Source organism: Pseudopipra pipra, chromosome 30 (assembly GCF_036250125.1).
Source record: "Pseudopipra pipra isolate bDixPip1 chromosome 30, bDixPip1.hap1, whole genome shotgun sequence".
Classification (NCBI taxonomy): domain Eukaryota; kingdom Metazoa; phylum Chordata; class Aves; order Passeriformes; family Pipridae; genus Pseudopipra; species Pseudopipra pipra.
Genome location: NC_087578.1, coordinates 819,728 through 827,865, shown reverse-complemented (window position 1 = coordinate 827,865; position 8,138 = coordinate 819,728).

The following is an 8,138-nucleotide window of genomic DNA, read 5'->3' as shown; positions in this document are numbered from 1 at the left end:
TGGTGGGATTAATCCCTAAATCCCTCTTGTCTCCCCCTCTTGGATTCCTGGGGGTGTCGGATCGATTTTGAGGGAAGATTTGGGGCCACCCCCCCTCCCCCCATTCCCATTCCCATTCCCATTCCCATTCCCATTCCCATTCCCATTCCCATTCCCATTCCCATTCCCAGCAATCCTGGATTCCTTCCCCCCGTTCTGAACTGGGAGGGGGGTCACGACTCCCTTTCCCCCTCAAGGGGGAGGGGGGGGGGAGATTTTAGGGCCAATATTTTACCCCCAAAACGCAATTTTTGCCCCCCCAAAAACCCTCCTGAGCCGGGGCCGCCAGTCCGGGACACTCCTGATCCTAACGAGCCCTAACGAGCCCCCCCGGAGCCCCCCCGGACCCCCCCAGCCCCGCAATCCCCGCACCCCCCGACCCTCATTAAACCCTCGCGGTCCCGCTGCTTTTATCCCGCTCCTTCTTAAAACAAAAAAACAACCCAAAACCCCCCCCAACCCCGTCCCGACCCCGCTCTCCGTTCAAACCGTGGGACCCTCGGCGAGAAAAAAAAAATCGCTTTTTAGGTTCGGGTTCGGGGAGTTGTTTTTGGTTTGTTTGGGGTTTTTTGTTGCTGCTTTTTTTTTTTTTTCTCTTGATTTATTTAATTTTTTTATTTTTTTTAATTTTTTTTGCTTTTTTTTTTTTTCGTTATTTTTTTTTATTTTTATTTTTTCCTTTCCGGCGTCCTCCCGGGCGCGGGGACACAGGGAAGGCTTTGTCCCGAGCTTGGAGGACGCTGCGGGGCAGCTCTTCGGGGCCCTGGCTCGCTGCCACCCCAAATAGGTGGCCCTTTTTTTTTTTTGGGAAGGGGGGAGAGAAGAAGGAGGAGGATGGGAGATGGGAACCATCAAAAGCTGCTCAATCCCTCGTTCTTCCCCCTTCCAGCAGGAAAAAAAAAGGGGGGAAACCCCTTCGGGAGAGATTTTGGGAGGAGAGGTCAAACCCCTTTGAGGAGGGGTCAGCCCCCCCAAAATGTTTGGAGGAGCATCCCCCCCCAAAAAAAAAAAAAATAAGGGTGAAGTGACAGAAAATCCCCGGAAATCCCAAATTTTGGGGTCGGGGAACCCCCCCAAAATATTGAATATAAATATTTTTGGGTGCCCCCAAAGCCCCCCAGACCCCTTCTGGGCTTGGGGAGGGGGTGGTTTGTTCCCAGACATCCCCCTCCCCCCCAAAAAATAAGGTAAAGTGACAGAGGAACCCCAGTTTTGGGGTCGGGAACCCCCAAAATATTGAATATAAATATTTTTGGGTGCCCCCAAAGCCCCTCCAAACCCGCCCTGGGCTGGGGGGGGAGAGGGAGGGTTTATTCCCAGATATCCCCTCCCAAAAAAATAAGGGTGAAGTGACAGAAAATCCCCGGAAATCCCAAATTTTGGGGTCAGAGAACCCCCCAAATTTGATATAAATATTTTTGGGTGCCCCCAAAGCCCCCCCAGACCCCTTCTGGGCTTGGAGAGGGGGGGGGTGGTTTGGAAGGATCAGGGACCCCCATCCCGATCCAACCCCAACCCTCGCCCGAAAAAACCCGACCTACAGCCCCTAAAATAACCCCAACCCCCCCAAAAAAAGACGCCAACAATCATCAAAATATTAAAAAAAAACAAAACCAAAACCAACAAAATCCAACCTGGAATTTTCACAGTGAGTTTGGGCCCAAACTTGCTATTTATTTATTTATTTTTTTACCTATTTATTTCCCTATTTATTTCCCTATTATTTATTTATTTATTTATTTATTTATTTATTTATTTATTTATTTTTAGGCAAAAATTTGCCCCCCCTTTTTTTTTGTTTGTTCTTGAGGGGAAAATCGGCCCCGTTTCTGGGGTTTGGCCCCAAATTGCCCCCTTTTTCGGGCCCCAAATTTCCCCTTTTTTTCTTTTTTGGCCCCAAACTTCCCCCTTTTTTTAGCCCAAATTGCCCTTTTTTGGTCCCAAATTTCCCCCCCCTTTTTTTTTTGTCCCAAATTTCCATTTCTTTGGCCTAAACTTCCCCCTTTTTTTAGTCCCAAATTGCCCCTTTTTTTTGGCCCTACATTTCCCCTTTTTTTTTTTGGCCTAAATTCCCCCCTTTTTGGCCCCAAATTTCCCCTTTCTTTGGTCCAAATTTCCTCTTCTTTTTTTTTTTTTCCAAATTGCCCCTTTTTTGGCCCCAAATTTCCCCCTTTTTTTGGCCCCAAATTGCCCTTTTTTTGGTTTCAAATTGCCCTTTTTTTTTGGTCCCAATCTCCCCTTTTCTTTTTTTTGGTCCCAAGTTTCCCCTTTTCTTTTTTTTGGCCCCCAATTCCCCCCTTTTTTGACACCAAAATGCCTCTTTTTGACCTCAAATTTCCCTTTTTTTGGTCCCAAAATGCCTCTTTTTTGACCTCAAATTTCCCTTTTTTGGCCCCAAAATGCCTCTTTTTGACCTCAAATTTCCCTTTTTTTTGGTCCCAAATTACCCCTTTTTTTTTTTTTTTTTTGGCCCCCAATTCCCCCCTTTTTTTGGTCCCAAATTGCCCCAAATTCCCAAGGTTTCGCCCCAAAACGAGGGGCCCTTCCCCAAGGAAAACCTTGGGATGGTTTTTCCAACCCCCCTCAGTTCCCTCCCCCTCCCCGGCCCCACAAACATCCCCGACCTCTTTGCAGCGCTCATTAATTAGGGATAATCACCGCTCTCATTAGCGGGGCGCTCCTGCCAGTGCCCCCCTCCCCCCCCCAATCCCGGCACCCGCAGCTTTATTCCCGGTTTTTTTTTTAGGTATCTCTCGGTGCTCCAACATTTCGGGGGGGGTGGGGTAGGGAGGTGGCCTTTTAATTTTTAAATTAATTTTTCATTTTAAATTAATTTTTCATTTTAAATTAATTTTTTCATTTTTAAATTAATTTTTCATTTTTAAATTAATTTTTTAATTTTTAAATTAATTTTTTAATTTTTAAATTAATTTTCATTTTTTAAATTATTTTTTCATTTTTAATTAATTTTTCATTTTTAAATTAATTTTTCATTTTTTTTAATTTCACCCCTTGCATTTTTGCCCCCTCCCCCCCGAACATTTCAAGGGGCTGAACCCTCAAATTTGGGCTGAACGGGTGCATTTGAAGGCGTTTGGGGCAAAACCCCTTTTTTTGGGCCCCAATTTTCTTTCTTTGGCCCCAAATTTCCCCTTTTTTTGCTCCAAATTCCCCCCTTTTTTTGGTCCCAAATTGTCCCTTTTTTTTGACCTCAAATTCCCCCCCCGTTTTTTTTTGGTCCCAAATTGCCCCCCTTTTTTTTTTTGGTCCCAAATTACCCCTGGGGGGGTTTTTTTGGCCCAAATTCCCCCCTTTTTTGGGGAGAGGCCCAAATTCCCCCTTTTTTTTGGCCCCAAATTGCCCCTTTTTTAGCCCCAAATTGCCCCCCCTTTTTTTTTTAGCCCCAAATTGCCCCCTTTTTTTTTTGGTCCCAAATTGCCCCCCTTTATTTTTTTTAGTCCCAAATTCCCCGTTTTATTTTGGCCCCAAAATGGCCTTTTTTTTTCTTTTTTTTTTTTTCTTTGTCCCAAATCGCTCCCCTTTATTTTTTTCACCCCAAATTCCCCCCGTTTATTTTTTTAGTCCAAATTCCCCCTTTTATTTTTCCCAGATTGCCCCTTTTTTTTTTGTCCCAAATTGCCCCCCTTTATTTTTTTACTCCAAATCCCCCCTATTTTTTTTGCTCCCAAATCGCCCCCCCTTTTTTTCCCCCCCAAATTACCCCTCTTTATTTTTTTAGTCCCAAATTGCCCCTTTTTTATCCAAGTTGCCCACCTTTATTTTTTTTGCTCCCAACATCCCCCCTTTTTTTTTTCCCAATTACCCCCCTTTATTCTTTTACTCCCAAATCCCCCTTTTTTTTTCTTTTTTCCCCAAATTACCCCCCTTTATTATTTTTTTTAGCCCCAAATCGCCTTTTTTTATTATTTTTTTTTTGCTTTTACCCCTCTAAGCCCCCCCCTCCTCCACGATGAGGGGGCGAATTTTCCCCCTCCCCAAAAACAACCCCCAAAAATCCGCCCCGTGTCCCTCCAACCCCCCCGGGCCGAGGCAGCTCCGGGGGCTCAAAGGGGCCCTTTGTGCGGCTCCACCTTCCAAAGAGGCGCCTTTTCATCCCGCCAGGAGCAGGAGGAGGAGGAGGAGGAGGAGGAGGAGGAGGAGGAGGAGGAAGAGGCCTGGCTCGGGGGCCGGGAGGAGGGCGAATAATTTGACATCATCTCACAAAAATGCCGGTATTTCCCCCCCCCCCCCCGCCCCTTCCCACCTTTCGGGAGCCCCTCGGAGAGGGGGACAAAGGGGCTGTGTGTGATCGACCCCCCCCCCAAAAAAAACCGGGGGGGAAACGGGGAAAAGGCCTTTTTTTTAGGAGCTTAGGAAAGGTGGATTCCCGCCTGGAGGGGGGTGTTTTACGCAGCCTAAAACCAGCTTTTTTAGGAGGAATTCACCCAAAATAGGGTCATCGGTGGATGCCCTCAAACCAACTTGGTGCTTAAACCCCCTTGGTGCTTAAAACCCCTGCTGAGCCTTTATTTTTAAATATCATTAAAATACTGATTTTTTTTAAAAAAAATATCAAATTTAATTCGATGGCATCAAATAATGTAAAAATACTAAATAATATAAAAATATTAAATAATATAAAAATATTAAATAATATAAAAATATTAAATTATATAAAAATTTTAAATTATATGAAAATATTAAATTATATAAAAATATTAAATAATATTAAAACATTAAATGATATTAAAAATTCTCAGCGAATGTGTGAATTCTAAATAAAAACATAACGCTAAGTAGCTGCGAGTGAGGAAGGGGGGGGGAAATAAAAATGTCCCCTTTATTTTCTCTTTTTTTTCTGGCCGTGCAACCAGAGGGACAAAGCTCCTTTCTGCTCCCATTCCCAGCCCGTCCAGGGGAAATATCTGGGGGGAGATCTGAGGTTAATGGGAGGTACCAGCATCAAAAAATGGCATTTTTATTTTTTTTTTCCTCCCCTTTTTGCTGAAAAACGCTCTTTTGAAAGGAAAAATAGGTGTGTGTGTGGGGGGGGTGTCATCGCTGCCACCCCATAAACCAAACAGCTGGAGGGGGAGGAATTCCCTCTGGTTCGAGGCTATTTTTGTGGAGCTGAGGGGTATTTTTGGAGAGTTTCAAAAAAAAAAATAAAAAACTGGGGAGAAACGGGACTGAAATGGGGCAAAAATGGGGCGAAATCGGGGTGGAATTCCAGGAGGGGGTTGGGTGATTTTGGGGGAGGAGGGTGGGGTGGGAAAAGTTCGGTCCCAAATCCCGGTGGTTCGATCCCAAATCCGGGGGATTCGGTCCAAATCCCAGTGGTTCGATCCAAATCCCGATGGTTTGGTCCCAAATCCGGGTGATTCGATCCCGAATCCCAGTGATTCGGTCCCAAATTCGGGTGATTCGGTCCCCAAATCCGGGTGATTCGGTCCCAAATTCGGGTGATTCGGTCCCAAATCCGGGTGGTTCGGTCCCAAATTCAGGTGGTTCGGTCCAAATTCGCATGATTTGGTCCCAAATCCGCATGATTCGGTCCCAAATCCGCATGATTCGGTCCCAAATTCGGGTGGTTCGGTCCCAAATCCGCATGATTCGGTCCCAAATCCGCATGATTCGGTCCCAAATTCGGGTGGTTCGGTCCCAAATCCGGGTGATTCGGTCCCAAATCGGGGTGATTCTGTCCCAAATCCCAGTGTTTCGGTCCAAATCCCAGTGTTTCGGTCCCAGCTCCGGGTGATTCCAGCGGGACGGGGGCGGGTGACGCTCCCGGGTGGTGGCACCGCGGTGGGCACAGTCCCCCCACGGGCCGGGGGGCACCGAGGCCACCGGCGGGTGGTGGCACCGGGCCGGGAAGGACGGGGGGTGACAACACCCCGGCACCCACCGCGGGACGGGACCGTCACCCGGGGGTGGCACCGGGGTGGGATAATCCCTCAGGGGGGGACAGACCCCCGGGGTGGGGACAGACCCCCGGGGGGGGAGACAGAGCCCGGGGTTGGGGACAGAGCCCAGGACTGGGGACAGACCCCCGGAGGGGGACAGAGCCCAGGGTTGGGGACAGAGCCCGGGGGGGGGGACAGAGCCCAGGGTTGGGGACAGAGCCCGGGGGGGGGGGACAGAGCCCAGGGTTGGGGACAGAGCCCGGGGGGGGGGACAGAGCCCAGGGTTGGGGACAGACCCCCGGGTGGGGACAGAGCCCCCGGGGTGGGGACAGACCCCCAGGGTTGGGGACAGAGCCCAGGGTTGGGGACAGACCCCCGGGGGGGGACAGAGCCCTGGGGGGGGACAGAGCCCTGGGGGGGGGGGACATTTCCACTGTGGCGGGAGCGGGGACACCCCGCCCGTGGCGGTGAGGATGAGGAGGGTGACCCGGTGACCCGGTGACACGGTGACACGGTGACACGGTGACACGGGGACGGGGGCGGCAGAGTTAAGGCCGGGAGCCCTCATTCCTTCCACTCCCGCCGCGCGAATTCCTGAGCTGACTTGGATGTTTCCCTGCGATTCCCTGATCGCCTTTCCAGAGCCCGGGACGGGGAAAACTGGAAGGCGCCCAGGGACAGCACCGGGAAAAGAGGGGACAGAGAGCGAAAGGGGAGGGGGGGAGGGGCGGGTCGGAGTCGCAGAAGGGGGCGCGGTGGGGGAGGGGAGGGGGGTCGGAGCTGCCGGGGAGGTTTGGGTTAAAATAATCCAAATTTGGGGCCACCTGCTCCTGCCGGGCAGCGCCTCAACACCCCCCGCGCCGGCGGGTCCGGGGGGGTGACGGGGACGGTGGGAACCTCGTGGGGTCACATTTTGGGGGGGGGGGGGTGTCAAAGAGACCCTGGGGAATGGGAATGTGCCCCCCCCCGCCCCCCCCGGTCCTCACACGGAGCTGGATGAGGGGGATGCTCCTTTTGTCACTCCCCCTGCCTGGCTCTGTCGCGCCGCGGGGAGCTGCTGGTGACAGCAGCGACAGCAGCGACAGCAGCGACAGCAGCGACAGCAGCGGACCCCCCCAAAAAAAAAACTGGGAGGGGGCTGGGGGCGCGGCCATCGCGGCGCTCTGGACTCTTTCGGCCCCATTTTCCAGCAGGGAATGGCGGCCAGAGCCAAGCCCTGGCCCCGATCCCGGCGCGATCCCGGCCAGACCCAGCCACGCCGAGGGCTGAGCCCGGGCCCTTCCACCTGCCCGGGGGTGGGACCCCCAGACCCCCCCCGAGCCCCCGGGACGCGGCAGGGAAGGGGCTTCGCTCCCCTTTGCCGGCCTGGGGAGGGGGCGTGGGGGTCGTGGAGCGGAGCAGGAGGGAATAACAGGGGGGTCCCCCATCACCCGCAGGGCGTTTTTGGGGTGCTGAGGTGGAAGGGGGGGGCGCAAAGCGGGCTGGGGGGTCCCAGGGGGGGCACAGCCGGAGGACAACGCAGAGAGTTGGTTCTGGCCGCCCGTGCCGGTGCCCCGGGACAGCACCGGGAACACACAGGGCTTTGTCCTGGAGGGCTGGAGGGGGGCGGGGGGCTCGGGGGGGCTGGGGAGGATCTGGGGGGGCTGGGGGGGCTCGGGGAGGGGGGGTGGGCTGCGGCAGAGACGCGCCGTGGCTGCGGAGTGAGGGGCTCAGGGACGGCCGAGTGCCGACCCTGCCCGGAGCCCGTCCTGCCCTGGATCCACCGGTGCATCCATCCATGAACCCTCCCTCCCTCCCTCCCTCCTCTTCTCCCTCCCTCCCTCCCTCCGTCCATCCCTCCCCATCCCACCCTCCTCAAACAGGACACGGGCGGCAGCCCCCCCCTCCCGCCCCCTCCGGTGCCCGTCGCCAGCCCCCGGGACAGGATGGGGGGTCGCCTCCCCCACCCCCAAACACCGACCCCCCCTCACCCCCATCTGTGAACCCCAACGTGCAAATCACCCCCAATCCCCAAATTTGCGAGTGACAGGTGGAGGAAGGTGGTGAGGGGAGGCCTTGTAGGGGCCCCCTTCGTGGGGGTCCAGCTGCAGGGGGAGGGGCGCGGGGGGGGGGCTCAGGCTCAGCAGGCTGGAGCTGCTGGGGGTCCCCCCAAAACCCACTTAAAAAGCATTTGCACCCCCCGTTTTGGGGGAGGGG